Source organism: Nuphar pumila, chromosome 5 (assembly GCF_984573655.1).
Source record: "Nuphar pumila chromosome 5, dmNupPumi1.hap1.1, whole genome shotgun sequence".
NCBI lineage: Eukaryota > Viridiplantae > Streptophyta > Magnoliopsida > Nymphaeales > Nymphaeaceae > Nuphar > Nuphar pumila.
The window spans coordinates 109,769,071-109,785,176 of NC_143253.1; the positions used below are offsets into that span (position 1 = coordinate 109,769,071).

General features: G+C 33.4%; 1 non-coding gene across 1 annotated transcript; it reads right to left on the reverse strand.

Moving 5' to 3' along the window:
- Nucleotides 1-963: 963 nt before the first annotated feature.
- Nucleotides 964-1,118, reverse strand: LOC149838084 (5.8S ribosomal RNA). The gene has a single exon (XR_016432294.1). It is a non-coding gene; the product is annotated as a 5.8S ribosomal RNA (ribosomal RNA).
- Nucleotides 1,119-16,106: the final 14,988 nt, after the last annotated feature.

Below are 16,106 nucleotides of genomic sequence, written 5' to 3' on the forward strand. Positions count from 1 at the left end.
AGTTTCAAAACTAAAACTTTTTTTGGAAAATCCCATCGTACATTGTCTAGCCTCCGGTTGGTAAAACTCTTGAGATCCCTCTTGCCGACCAGAGAGTACTACCCAGCTTCGACCTTGCGGCAAGGACTCGTGGGTTTTGAACTTGTGACCCTTTTTTTTTTTTTGAATAAGGAACCCGCTGAGGGAGAAGGTCCCCCCCTACTTTTATTAAAAGATAATGAACAAAATGTAAAGCAAAGAATCCAAAATAAAAACCAGTTAGCTAACACCCCAAAACCAAACCAAACCAAAGAACCTGTGACCTTGTGCATACATTTTTGTGCATGGATAACAATGCAAAATTTTGCATGTTTTGTATACAATATAAAATGTACATGCATTGTATATGGAATGAAGAAAGAAAGAAAGAATAAATAACTAAATATATTTATTTATTTATTGGTAATGATAAGGATGTACTCAACATAGTTTATTTGATAGGCATCCTACTTTGGATCATGTTTTTTGAACTTAAAAATAAGATTTTTTAAGTCATGCTGCCAAGGTCTGGTCTGGTCTGCGCAGATCCTAACCATTTGATCATTGTAAGAAAGATTGCCCACCATCCAAAAATTCCCGGTTTGCTCGCCGTTACTAGGGGAATCCTTGTAAGTTTCTTTTCCTCCGCTTATTGATATGCTTAAACTCAGCGGGTGGCCTCACCTGACCTGGGGTCGCTAAGCTGAGACGAGAAATCACCTTTAGAGTTTCAACAAGCTTCTGACACTTCATGCGAGCTGCGGCAATCCACCACACACAGAGTGCACGACTATGACAATCCACCACTTGCCTCACCTCATCGTGTTGTGAGCCAACATTTCATTCGACGACACACCCATAAAAAAGGCACTGAAGGCCAATCCTCCGCTCCTCCTTCCATCCATTTCAAACTCAGAGTGGGGGGAGGAGGAGGGACGCATAGCGTGACGCCCGGGCAGATGTGCCCTCAGCCAAATGGCCTCAGGCGCAACTTGTGTTCAAAGACTCGATGATTCACGAGATTTTGCAATTCACATCAAGTATCACATTTCGCTACGTTCTTCATCGTGGTGGGAGCCAAGATATCTGTTGTCAGAGTTGTTTTGTTGAAGGCAAAGGGTCATCCCCACTGCTCATCGCATCAGGGTGCCTATTCCTCTAGTTAAGTTCATTGATGCATGCAGTGCCGTTTTGTGTTTGTTTTGGCTGCGTGCCTTCTGCTTCACCCGGTGCAGATGAAAAGAACCCACAACAAGACAATGCGCAAAGTGGTAACTTGTAGAGAGATGCTGATGTGCAGACTAGACATTCTCTAACACAAGTGAAGGTCACATATTCACGGGCCTGCAAATGCCAGACCCTGGATCAAAGCCCAAAGATCCAGATGCACCAGTCTTTATGGCTCAACTAATGGAGATTCTCCAACCTCTCATCAAAGAAGCTTCCCCCTCATCAGAAGCTTCGACTGGGGCAGTTGCTTCATCTTTTTTCGATGCAGATAACTTTCCTTGGCTTCTTGACTCTGGTGCTTCATTTCATATGATCCTAAATGATAAAAGTTTATCCGAATGTGTTAAAAATAAAATAAGTGTGTCAAAAGTTTTTACAGTTGACGGAACTTCTCTTGAAATAGAAGGAATAAAAAATTTTGAAAAAATCCATAAAACTGAGAAATTTTTGGTTCCAGAAGTAAAATTTATTCTCAAACTAAATTTAAATCTATTATCCGTTTCTCAAATATTTGACCATGGTTGTAATATTTCTTTTTCTTCTCATGGTTGTTGGGTATAGGATCGCCAGTCAGGAAAGCTTATTAAGGAAGTTCATAGAGAAGGAGAACTCTATTACATGAATTTTTTGGAAATGTCAAAGAAAGCTTTTTGTTATAACATTCAGAAAAATGAGTTGGAGTTGTGGCACAAAAGACTCGATCATCCTCATATAGCCAAAATCCAACATTTTTCAAATCCAGGAAAATTTTGTAATTCTGAAATGTTTACTTGTAAAGATTGTATTCTTGGCAAAATGAAAAGATTAACATTTCAGAATAGAACTTTTGTAACTTCGAGACCACTTGAATTAGTTCACTCAGATGTTTGAGGTCCTGCACCAAAAATTTTTAAAGGAGGACTTGCTTATTATGTCATCTTTGTCAATGATTATTCCAAACATACATGGATTTACTTTCTAAAACATAAGTCTGAAGTATTTTCATACTTTCAAACATTTCATAATATGGTTAAAAACAAGTTTCAAAATAAAATTTTCATCTTTCGCATAGATTCAGGGGGGAATTTTTGTCCACAGATTTTAAAAATTACCATAACTTGCATGGCATCACACATCAAAGGTTTTTTCCATATACACCCCAAGAAAATGGGCTAGCAGAATGAAAACATCATCATATTCTGGAAACTACTAGGACTCTATTAATAACAAATCAAGTCCCAAAAGATTTCTGGGCAGAAGCTGCCTTGATTGCCACCTATTTGATTAATTGAATGCCTTCTTTTTCTTTGCAAAATATAACATCAATCGAAAAACTTGTAAACCTTTCTTCAGATTACTCTAGACTGAGAGTATTTGGATGCAAATGTTTCATATTTATGGACAAAAATGATAAACTTTCTCTCCGTGTGGTTCCTTGTGCCTTTTTAGGATATGCTGAAAATAAAAAAGCATATAGGTGTTTTGACTTAAAAATAATAAGTTATATGTATCAAGAAATGTTTTTTTTCTAGAAAAAGAGAACGTATTTGATTTTGAAAAACTAAAGGAAGTCACAAAGTACTCTTTTTTGTTAGATCTAACATCAAAATCTGATGAATATGATCATCACTATAACTTTGATGATGATCAAGGTATTATTGACCTTGATTACAATGTTGACAATAAAGAATTTCATAGAGATACTAGTATACAATATTCAAGATGACGAGAGCCTAATCTTCCATGTGCACTTGAAAGATATTCTAAAATTCCAACCAGAAGGTCATCCCGAGTCTCAAGGCCTCCAGAAAAAATTGTGTCATACGAATCTTTCTCTCCCACATATAGGGCAGTTATTGCATTAATTCACTCATATGAAGAACCATTTTCATACTATCAAGCAAAGAATGATGTCAAATGGGTAGAAGCCATGAAAACCGAGTTAGATGCACTTGAAAAGGCTTATACATGGTCTATTCAAGACCTTCCACTTGAAAATAAACCTATAGGATGTTGATGGGTTTATAAGGTTAAAACTGGGACTGATGGTACTCTTGAAAGATATAAAGCTCGTCTTGTGGCCAAAGGTTATGCCCAAGAATATGGCATTGACTATGAAGAAACCTTTGCCTCTGTTGCTCGTATGACAACAGTCAGAACCTTAATTGCCTTAGCTTTCATTAAGAAATGGTTCATATTTTAGATGGACATCAAAAATGTATTTTTAAATGGAAACCTAGTTGAAGAAGTGTACATGAAAGCCCCTCCTGGTCTCAATATTTTTAAGGGTAAAGTTCTTTGCCTGGGAAAAACTCTTTATGACCTTAAGCAAGCACCCAAAGTGTGGTATGATAGGTTTAGTCATGTTATGATTGATATTGGTTTTCACTTCTGCTTGACTGACATTGCTTTGTTTATTAAGAATTCTAATGCAGGGATCATTGTGCTTCTTCTATATATGGATGATATGATCATCACTAGAAGAGATAAAACAGAGAGTTGAAAACATCAAAAACCTTCTTAAATCTCATTTTGAAATGACTGATTTAGGCTTTTTAAGAGATTTCTTAGGTATTGAAGTTGCTTACTCTCCTAGGGGTTATCTACTATCTCAAACTAAATTTGCTTCTGATATTGTTTTTAGGTCTGACATTACCGATGATAAGAAAGTAGATACTCCAGAAGTTGTCAAACCTTTGAATACATAGTGATCTTCTAGGTTGTCAAAAAATATTTTCAGGTATATATATATAAAAGCTCCATCGTTAGAGCCTTAAAATACTGTTTAGCATGAAAAAATGTTTTATTCAAAGGTTGATAAGAAAGTAGATACTCCAGAAATTGTCAAACCTTTGAATACATAGTGATCTTCTGGGCTGGCAGTTTCTCACTGTAATGATCAAGGGATTTTCCAAAAAAACATAGGAAAGTAATGTGAAGAGATTTGAAAACAGGATCGAAATATATGGATCAAAATCCAGGAGAAAAGGAAAGAGAGATATGATCAGTTGCAATGCTATTTTTCAATTTTGAAAATGGGTAGATACGATCGAAAATTTGACGACTTTGTGTTCTACCAACACATGGTTGCTACATTTGAATTAGTTTTTTTTTTTAAATGACCGGTTTGAAACCAATTTTAGAAAAGAATATCAACACAAGGGTTGATTCGGAATGACCGGTTTGAAACCAGTTTTAGAAAAAGAAGATCAACATGAGGGTTGATTCGAAATGACCTGTTTGAAACCAGTTTTAGAAAAAGAAGATCAACAACTGGTTTCGCTTGTTTAATAAGTTAGAGTTGCCTGATGACTTACTCATGCATTTGGTTATGATATCTCTTCCCACATAATACAATCAATTTAAGGTCTGTTATAACTGCCTTAAGGATAAATGCACTCTTAATGAGCTTATTTCTCATTGTGTACAAGAAGAGAAAATGATGAAGCAAGAAAAGACAGAAAGTGCTCACTTGGCGATTACCTCTAAAGACAAATTTAAAAAAAATAAAAAGAATAAGGAAGCTGCAGTGAACCCTCAACCACAGAAGAAACATAAGAGACATCAAGATACAAAATCCAGTTGTTTTTTTTGCAAATGTGAGGGTCACATGAAGAAAGACTGTACCAAATATCATGCTTGGTGATCATGCATATTTTTTGCATTTTATTCATACTATTCTATGCATGATCCAGTGAAAAATTGCATAAAAAACTCATTCTTATTAGCATTTTTGAGAAACTGCTTTGAAATTGAAAATATAGGTAAAATTGAATATTTCAAGCGCTTCCCTACATTTTTCAATGTTTAGATTAGTTTATGACTATTTAATTTGTAGTCTAATTAGATTAAGAGTTAATTAATTAATTTTAATTAGTTTAGAAGTAGTCTCTTTTTAGAAAACACGTTTTTAGATGAAGACCCTTTTTGAAATTTTTGAAAATTATTTGGACTTTCATAGAAATCGTGTAACCTAGAATTTTCAGTATAAATATTATTTTCTTAGTTGCAGCCCACATTTTTGCCTCTTAAGAAAATGCATGCCTCTTCTCTTCTCTTCCTCCTCCTTCTTGTTCCCAATCGATTCTCCCTCGATTTCTTCCTTTCTCCCCCAATTTTGTCTTGCTTCTAAAGTTTCTCTGACGTCGGTTCTTCTTACCCCCTCTCGACGGAGGCACATGCGGCTCAAAGGTAAGACCACGTTCTTTTTTCTTAATCCCACCATCAGAAACGGATCGTGAGATACATTTCTTCTCTTCCGTCTCTCCATAGTTCCATAGTTTTAGTTCTTGCATAGCATACATCATATCATTACATATACTTTATTTGATCATTGCATATAGATTAGATTAGTTTTAGTTTTATTATCTAAAAATATAAAAAGAAAAAGTCTAAAATAGTTTAGTTTAGCCATTTTTCTCAATTCACATGCTGAGTTGGATAGTAGTATTTTTTTATAGTTAGATCACAATTTTAAATTCACGTCAATTTCTGTTTTTATCAAAACTAATTAGTTACTTTCATTAGATATGAATTAGTTGAAGTAAAGATTAGATTAGATTTAATCATGCTAGCTGATTTACCATAGTAGTCAATTATCGTTTTTAGTTAATTATTTCTTATATTGTTATTCTTAGATTATTTATAATTTCTGTAGTTAATTCCAGTTTAATATATTAATTAGGTTAGTTCTTAGTTTATGCATGTTAGTTTGAGTATTTCTTGATTTCATCTTACATAATAGTTTCGGTATTTCTTAAATAGTCGAGTTATATGCTTAGTTCAATTTGATTAACTCATTAAGTAGTTGTAGGTTAGTTTTTTTTATTATTCCAGATTTGTTAATGTGTTAGGACACCGTACACATGTTCCTTTATTAGTTAGTAATTAGCTGCATTTGTTATTTATTAGTAATCTTTGCCTTTTATTAGTAATCCCTCCATCAGAAATGGATAGTGAGGTACATTTCTTCTTCCCCGTCTCTCCGTAGTTTCGTAGTTTCAGTTTCTGCATAGCATACATCATATCATTGCATATAGTTTATTTGATCATTGCATATAGATTAGATTAGTTTTAGTTTTATTATCTAAAAATATAAAAAAAGTCTAAAATAGTTTAGTTTAGCTATTTTTCTCAATTCACGTGCTGAGTTGGATAGTAGTATTTTTTTTTATAGTTAGATCACAATTTTAAATTCACGACAATTTTTGTTTTTATCAGAATTAATTAGTTACTTTCATTAGATATGAATTAGTTGAAGTAAAGATTAGATTAGATTTAATCATGTTAGTTGATTTACCATAGTAGTCAATTATCGTTTTTAGTTAATTATTTCTTATGTTGTTATTCTTAGATTATTTATAATTTTTGTAGTTAATTCCAATTTAATGTATTAATTAGGTTAGTTCTTAGTTGATGCATGTTAGTCTGAGTATTTCTTGATTCCATCTTGCATAATAGTTTCAGTAGTTCTTAAATAGTCAAGTTATATGCTTAGTTCAATTTGATTAACTCATTAAGTAGTTGTAGGTTAGTTTTTTTATTATTCCAGATTTGTTAATGTGTTAGGACACCATATACATGTTCCTCTATTAGTTAGTAATTAGCTGCATTTGTTATTTATTAGTAATCTTTGCCTTTCATTAGTTTTTGAATAGTTGAAATCGTTAGTTTTGAAATCTGTTTTTGATAATTAGATTTAAGTTAGTATTATTTCGAGTTTGTTATTTATTAGTTTAGCTTGGATTCCATACAGCAAGTCAACATTTTGAATTAGTTAGTATTCTGTTAGATTTAATATTTTGAAATTGAATTCGGTTAGGGCACTTTTCTTACTCCATGATTATTTAGTTAGTTAATTCATGATTAGTTTGAATAGATATAAGTTAGTTAAGTTATTAGTTAGCTACGTTATTTCTTGCATTCATATTTTTTTTTCTGTATTCAATTGAATTAGTTAATGTCAACTCCTTTATACGGTTAGCATATTGTCCTTTTGTGTTAGTTAGTTGTTGCATGTTATTTTCTCTCTTGTTTCAGAATTAATTAGTGATTAATTTGTTTAGTTTGTTTTTTATTTAGTTAAATTGATTCTTAGTGTTAAGTAGTTAGCTTAATTGTTAGTTTCATAATTTGTTAGTAGTTGATTAGTTTCTTGATTGTTAGTTAGTTAATTTTGTTATTTTGTCATTTAGTGCTTTAGTTTGTTACATATTAATTCATAATTGTTACATGTAGTTAGTTTGTTATTAGTACTTATATTCTTGTTTTTGTGTTTTTTCTTTGAACTAACATTAAATTTTTGTTTATTTTTTCTGTGTTTTTGTTTTGCAGGAAAGCAGTTGATCATGCAATGAGCCCTCAAACGAGCCCCTGAAGAGACCTCTGAGGTCCCTAAAAGGTTCCCTCAAAAGACCCTTGAAGCCCTTCGGAGAGCCCCTCAAGGGTTCCCAAAAATTCAAATAGACAAGAAAGAATATCAATCAAATTCAAGAAAGAGACTAGAAACTCAAGCATTGAAGACCCATTTCCTTTCTTTTCTTTTTAGCTTAAGATTTATTCATTTATTTATTTTGGGTTTGTAATAAGGCCACTTAATCATTTTTATTTGTTTAAGCCTCCGCAAAGGGTCGTACTCTTAGTTAATTAATTAATTAATTCTTTTATTTTTTAAGGCAATAAAGAGTAGATTAGTTTTCTTTGGAATATAAAGTTTTCTTTCGTTCTCTGAGATCGACCCAGACTCTACCACTCATGCGAGTTGGTTTTTAGTATTTGGCATCTGACTTTCACACTGTTTTTATAAAAAATATATCTTTAAAATTTTATTTCATAAAACTTACACCACTTGGCGTGAAAAGAAAGGTACCCTCCTTACTTTTAGTTTGTTTTGAGGAAGGGGCTCTTTGGTTTTTTGTAACATAGAGCTATTGGGAGTCCCAACAGTCATAAAATATGACTGTTGGGAGCTCTCAACACTTCGATTTGGGAGCTCGCTTCTCTCTTGTAACCTATAAATAGGGGACTTCTTGTCCCTATTTCTTAATACTTCTCTAAACATTTTATGTGCAATAAAGGATGTATTTTTTATGTTGTGGTGTTGGTCTTTTGACTTTTTGAAGTCTTGTATGCACTTTGTGCTTGTGTAGTGCCTTAGTGCTTTGTGTATTATTCCATATTGGGTTTGTAATAGTGCATGTGCACTTTGTTTTGTATTTCTGCATACTTTATTACATGGTATCAAAGTCATAGTGTTCTTGGACTTGTGGAGAGTGGGCATCAGTGTTTGTGTGCTCGTGGTGATTAAGGTGATTCAAGGATTGGTAATCTTCTATATTTACTTCATTATCTCTCTCGTCTCCATATTTAGTTCATTATCTCTCTCATCCTTCTCACATTCAAAATGAAACATGATTCTAAGATAGACCTCTTCTTCAAACTAAATGGTACAAACTATATGATGTGAGCTTCCACCATGAAGAATAATCTTAAAGGAAAGAAGCTTTGGGGATACGTGATGGGCATTATTCTTGAACCTCAACTTTTGCTCACTAAGACAGAAGGAGAACAAGTTATGATTCTTGAAGGAGATGATCATGCCAAAACCATTAGTGATTATCAATTCAAAGTAGAGGATTGTGAGAGCAACCATGAAAAAATTCTTGCATAGTTTATGAACAATATTAACATAAAAATGTATCAACATTGCTAAGTTCAGAAAGGCCAATGAAGCACGATCATTTATGAAGGTTGTATACCAAAAAAGATCTTGCAAGGCAATATTTTTGCAAGAAAATATAAGAACCACCAATCAAGGGGACATGAATGTCCCTAACTTTTTTAGTGCTCTATTCCCTCTATGGAATGAGTTGGCACTTTTGGAACCTAAATGGGTTTGACTTAGGCACCAACAAATGGAAAAAGAGTAATTCTTTCAATTCTTGTATGGTCTTCGCCTCAAATATGAGCAAATGAGATCTTTCCTTCTCCATAGATCTACTCTTCTCCTAGAGGATGTCGTTGTCGAAATATGCTAAGAGGAAACTCGTCTTGGCATGTCTAAAAGAGAAGAAAATGAAGTGTTGGCAGTATCTAAGCCTGACAACCATGTGAAGTCTTACAAGCCTCCACACTTTGGGAGGAAAAATAATTATAGAAATAATAATAACTATAGTGGTGGTAACTATAGTGGTAAAAAAGCTATTTGCCACTGTTGTAATGAGCCGAGACATATAAGGCCTCATTGTCGTAAGCTCAATAGTGATTTCAAGAACAAGGTGGCTTTCATTGAAGAATTCATACATAAGAGGGAAGAGACTCTAAGGATACTTTTTCTCTTTCTCAACTATCGAAGGCACTTCAACAAATACTCAAATCATCATCTACATCATTTATCAAAACAAAAATTGGATAACCTTAGAACATATATATTTGAATTAATCACTCCTAAACCAATGAAAAAATCACATTCTACCCATATATAAAGTTTTAAAAGTACTATTTAAAATAAGCCATTTTTCTCTTCCTTCTTCGTCTTCTTTTCTTCTAAATCAACAATGGAAGAGTACTTGGATCCAAATCTGGAGTAGAGTTGCATACATTTACAAGGTTGATGATCAATCAAATTCACTAGATCTAAAGTTTGGTGAGTTTTCCAATCCCTCACTTTTTCTTAATTCCCTATGAATTCTCTTTAGTCTTTCATGTCTTTCTTCTTTGATTTTTTTGTTCATTCTAAAAATTGTTTGTTACAATTTCTCTTTTGCTATAATTTTTTTATTATTCTTAAGAAAATCCAAAAACAAGATAGGGATCTATGCTTGATTGATTTTAATTCAATTAGAGCATTAGATTAATCCATCTAATAGATTAGATTTTAATTTCTGTAATTTTTGTAATTTAATTATTGTTTCTTTTTAATTTTTCTAGAATTAGATTAGTTAAATAGATAGATCTGATTCCAAAAATTTGAAATTGATCATTCTTTGATCTAATTCAATAGATCAAAGTGGGAAATTCTAGAAATCTGGAATTTCATTTTTCTGAATTTTTTTTAGCTTTTTGTTTCAGTCATAAATGGAGGTTTCAGAATCCAAATCACAATCTGTAAATTGGATATGATTTTTGCTTGAATCCTCTATCTCTCTGCAAAAAGTCAGCAAGATTGGATTCCATTTCACAGACCATTTTATGATTTTTCTGGTGAGATATTCTGACAACTCTGTTTTCTGTAATTTCTAATTCCTATATTTTTTGTATTTAGTTTTGATTAGATCTGAAGTTTCTGAACTTTAAATCTAATTATGTAAATTAGATTGGATTTTTGAGCTTGTCTAGTTTTTTTTGTAAAATTTTCATCAAGATCTAATCTGATTTACTATTTCAATTATGTCAGAGATCAGAAGCTGTCAAAAATCTTGACAGACAATTACAGATTTTTGAAGTTGTTGTTCATTAGTGAGTAAATCAAGTTCTACATTGAATTTTACAATTTTGTAAGTTGGATCCTCTTCATTTATGTGTTGAAATTATATCTGAAAAATTTGAAAAGAATTGGAATCCATTTACTATCTGATTCTGTCAAATTACAAAAACATGTTCTAACAAAAAATTTGTAATAGATAGTGGCAGAATTTTAAATTCATGTAGTAATTCAAAGAAGCATAGAATTTTGTATTTTTGTAGTTTTTTTTTTTATTTTTCTGCAGGAGGTGACACCATTTGCTGATTATATAATGTGAAGTGAAGTGGATCTGAAGTCCAATTGAAGAAGCAAAGGCGAAAGAGCTCTAATTTTAGCTTTTAGCAATTTTTTAATTTGTTGTTAATTAGGGCCTTTTTGGCTACATTCAAACCTTGTAATTAGTTTCAATTTCAGAATTGTTTGGGTTTGTAATAACTCTTTAATATTCAGTTTGTAAGCACTCTTGATTAGTTTAATTTTTCCTTTTAAGGCAATAAACAATTCACATTTGGTGGAATACGAAGTTTATTTCAACCCGTTCCTTGTATTCGACCCGGTTCTCACTACTTGTGAGAGTTGGAATTTTAAAATTTAGTAGAAAACTTTCATAAACATTTTTCATAAAAATATCTTTTAAAATTATACTTTCAAAGTGCACACCAAATTTTTGGGCACCGTCGCCGGGGAACGACAATTGAAAAAATGAGTATTCATTTATTGCCTTCTTGTTTGTTTACGTTTAATTAGGATTGTTAGTTTCTAATTTTTGTGAAATAATTAGGATTATTTAGTTTAATTCATTGCACTTTTAATTAGGATTGTTAGTTTGTTTTTGTAATTAGGATTAGATCCACATTGTATTGCAATCTATAGTGTCAAGCTTTCTTTTCTTGCATGTCCCACCAAGTAGGATAACCCTTTCTAGGTGACATGTGAATGATTGGTACCTTGAACTTAGTTTAATTTTGAAAATTTAATTGTGTGATTGCAAGTGCATGTTTGTTTGATTGTGTTTACTTGCTTTTTAGTTTTACATATAACTGCTCGCTTCGTGGTACACATGGTTTGATCATGTGTGCATGCTAGGTTTAGATAGAAAACCCATTTAGGATGATTGCCTACACCAGTGTCAATTCAGATGTATGCAAAGACGTAGGTCCAAAGATCCTGAACTTGTATTGCCAATCGAGGACCCCGAGTCCTTAGTCAGAAAATTCAAATGATCTAGCCAGATGGCTGAAGATCAACATCTCAATTGTCTCCTTAGGGAGCATTTCCAAGCCCTCTCGCAAGATACACAAGGAACCGTGCAGTTGAGTTGTAAGCACCGAGTAGGGACATGATTCTGTTGCGGCAAAGGGAAAGCAAATACAAAGACCCAAAAAAGCACAAGCCGTGCACACAGGCATGAGCACGGTGGACACGTTGAGAAGCCGAGCACCCAAGCACCTCATGGCAAATTAGCACAGCTCACACAACCACGACGACATCGGGCATCAAAGCCAACACAACTCGTGCACCAATGCATATATGTATTCCCAGCAACAGTGAACCGAATACATGGCCTCCACACAATGAACTTATGTCCAAGTGTGTTAAGGAAGAAGAGAGATTTAAAGGAGAGAATGTGCAAAGTGCACATATGGCTTCTCATGGATACAAGGTACGACCAAAGAAAAATACATTCAAGAAAAATGCTAGGAAGAAGTTAGCAAGAGATAAGACATCTCAAAGCAAGCAAGCTGATTTTGCTTTCATAAAGTACTTTTTTTGCAAGAAGAAGGGACACAGAAAAACATATTGCATAAAGTATAAGAAATGGTTAGAAAAGAAAGGTAATTTGTCATTTGTTTCTCATGAATGTAATTTATTACATATTTTTGAAAATAACTTGTGGATTGATTCTGGTGCTACTATTCATATTATTAACGGTTTGCAACTGTTCCTGAACAGAAGGGAACCAACAATGCATAAGAAGAGCATCTATTCGGGAAACAAGATGCGTTCACATGTGAAGGGTGTTGAGACCTGTAGGATCTCTTTAGATACCAGCGTAGATTTGGATCTTCATGATGTTTTTTATGTTTCATCATATAGTAGAAATTTAATTTCAATTTCAAGGTTGGATAAATTTGGATATTATTTTAAATTTAAAAACTCTAAGTTATTCATTTACAGAAATTCAATTGAAATTGGTTCTGCATTAGTTTATGATGGTTTGTACAAATTAAACGTGAAGCTCCAAACTCAGGAGTCTTTGACTTCTGAATATGTGTTCGTTGGCAATAAACATAGCATGATTAATGATAAGTCCTACATGCTTTGGCATCGAAGGTTGAGTCATATCTCTAAAAAGAGAATAAAGAGACTCGTAAATGAAATGATTTTGAAATCCCTAGATTTTACTGACAATGACTCATGTGTTGATTGCATAAAGGCTAAGCAAACAAACACATATAAAGAGGGTGTCAAGCGTAGTAGTAAGATATTGGAGATAGTCCATACGGATGTATGCAGACCTTTTACCTCCTGTTATACAGGCGAAAGATATTTTGTCATCTTTATTGATGACTATTCTCGGTATATGTATCTCTACTTGATTTATGAAAAAGTTGATGTTTCGCAAATATTTAAAATTTTTAAGAAAGAAGTAGAGAAACAAACTGATAAAGTTATTAAGATAGTCAGGTCTGATAGAGATGACGAATATTATGGTAGGTTTAATGAGATAGGGCAAAGGGAAGAACCATTAACATGATTTCTAAAAGAGGAAGGCATTATGCCTCAGTATATCATGCTTGGTAGTGCCTACCAGAATGGTGTAACTGAAAGGAGAAATCTTACGATTAAACAAATGGTCAGAGCCATGTTGAATTATTTAACACTTTCCATGAAGTTGTGGGGTGAAGCCTTAAAGACTGTTGTGCATATTTTGAATAAGGTTCCTACGAAATCTGTCTCTAAAAGTCCCTATGAGTTATCGATAAGTAGGAAACCATCAGTCTTATATGCACATATGGTGATGTCCTGTAGAGGCTAAATTGTATAACCCCCACATTAAAGCCTTTGATCCAAGAACAACCAGTGGATATTTCATTGGTTATCCAGAAAGATAAAAAAGGTACAGGTTTTACTGCCCATCTCATTCACCACAAATTATTAAAACGGATAAGGCAAAATTCTTTAAAGATGATTCAGTATGATTAAGTGCACTTCAAAACCTTGGTTTTGAGGAAATACAGGATCGAGTCTCACCACCTGTTAAGGAAAACATCGAGAGATACCATATTGTTATCCCTAATGATGATGTAGTTGATCACCCGATTGTTGATGCACAAATCTAAAATGAACCTATTATGGATAATGCAAAAGAGCACGAACAGGATGAACAAGTTCATTTTGAACCTGTAAAAAGACCTATTTAGAGATCCACAAGAATTAGAAAATCTTCCATACATCTTGACTATGTGGTGTACCTTCAAGAGCTTGATGATTTCATAGATATAGATGATGACTCGTTAACTTTTATGAAAGTTGTTGAAAGCAAACAATCTTCACACTGGATAAAAAGCCATGAAAAAAAAGTTGGACTCTATGGCTAAGAATCAAGTGTGGGATCTTGTCGAGTTACCTAAAGGAGTAAAAACCATAGGGTATAAATGGATTATTAAGACCAAAAGGGACTCCAAAAGTGACATAGAGAGACATAAGGCAAGACTGGTTGCTAAAGAATTCACCCAGATTGAGGGCATTAACTATAATGAGACATTCTCTTCTGTCTCAACTAAGGAGTCAATAAGGATAATTTTGGCTCTCGTAGCTCATTATAACTTAAAGCTACATGAGATAAATGTGAAAACAACGTTTCTCAACAGGGATTTGAATGAAGAGGTATACATAGAGCAACCTTTTGGTTTCTCTGAAGATGATCGTTTGGTTTGCAAGCTTAACAAATCAATATATAGACTTAAACAAGCCTTCTGTTAGTGATATATTAAAATTTTTTAAGTCATTGTGACTTTCAGGTTTATAGAAAATATTATTGATCAATGTATATACCTTAAGAAAAGTGAGAATAAGTTTATTATATTGATGTTGTATGTAGATAATATTTTGCTTGCAACCAACGATATCAAATTACTTGTGAGACTGCTTATGTACTTGGCATCACATTTTGTTATAAAAGATATGGGTGAGACTGCTTATGTACTTGGCATAGAGATTCGTCGAGACAGAGCAAAAGGCTTTTTAGGCTGCTCCCAAAGATCCTACATAAATAAGGTATTAAAGCGATATGGGATGAAGAATTGTTCTCCTAGTACATCACCCATATCAAAAGGTGATAAACTAAGCCTAAAGGATTGTCCACAGAACGATATTGACAAAGCACAAATGAGTGCTTATCCATATGCATCAGTTGTTGGCAGCTTGCAATACACGCAGACTTGTTCATGTCTAGATATTTCTTTCGCATTAGGGATGCTTGGTAGATTTCAGTCTAACCCGGGCATATCTCATTGGAAGGCTACTATGAAAGTCTTACGATATTTGCAATGAACAAAAGACTATATGTTGACATATCATAAGGTTAATCACCTCGAGGTCATTGGCTACTCAGATGCGGACTTAGGTGGATGTCTTGATAGTAGAAAGTCTATTACTGGGTATGTCTTCTTACTTGCTGGAGGAGCGATCTCTTGGATGAGTGGAAAACAGACAACCACTGCTGCTCACACCATGGAGGCAGAGTTTATAGCATTGTACGAGACTACTTCGCATGCCATATGGTTAAAGAACTTTATATCACAGTTAAAGGTGATTGATTCCATTGAGAAGCCACTGAAAGTCTACTATGATAATGAAGTTGCGGTGTCCTTTTTGAATAACAATAAAAGTACTACATTATATAAGCATATAAAATTAAAGTACTTTGTTGTTAAAGAAATGACAGAGAATCATCTAGTGCATATTGTTAATATTGGTATCAAAGAGATGATTGTTGATCCTCTTACTAAAGGGATAGCACCGGGATTGTATTTCAAACATGTATTGAGGATGGGCTTGTTAAACTCTTTTTGACATATGCATATGAATAAAGTGATCACATACAATATTGATTCTTATTATGGTTGTTTATTGTTAATCTCATAAGGATTAGAGATTTAACTAAGGATCTGTAGAATAGATTTTAAAGGTCAATCTATTCATCAAACAATTCTCATAAGGTATTCGGTCGAGGGTTTATCGCTGGGACAAGTGGTGTTGGTGTCACCCACGTAATGTGGGCATTACCTACATTAAGGACTTTCACCTTTATGAAAGAACAGTTTTGCAAATTTCATCGAGCAGTAGGGCACGATACAGAAAACTGCTTCGTCCTTAAGAACATTGTTCAAGACTGCATTGACAAGAAGCT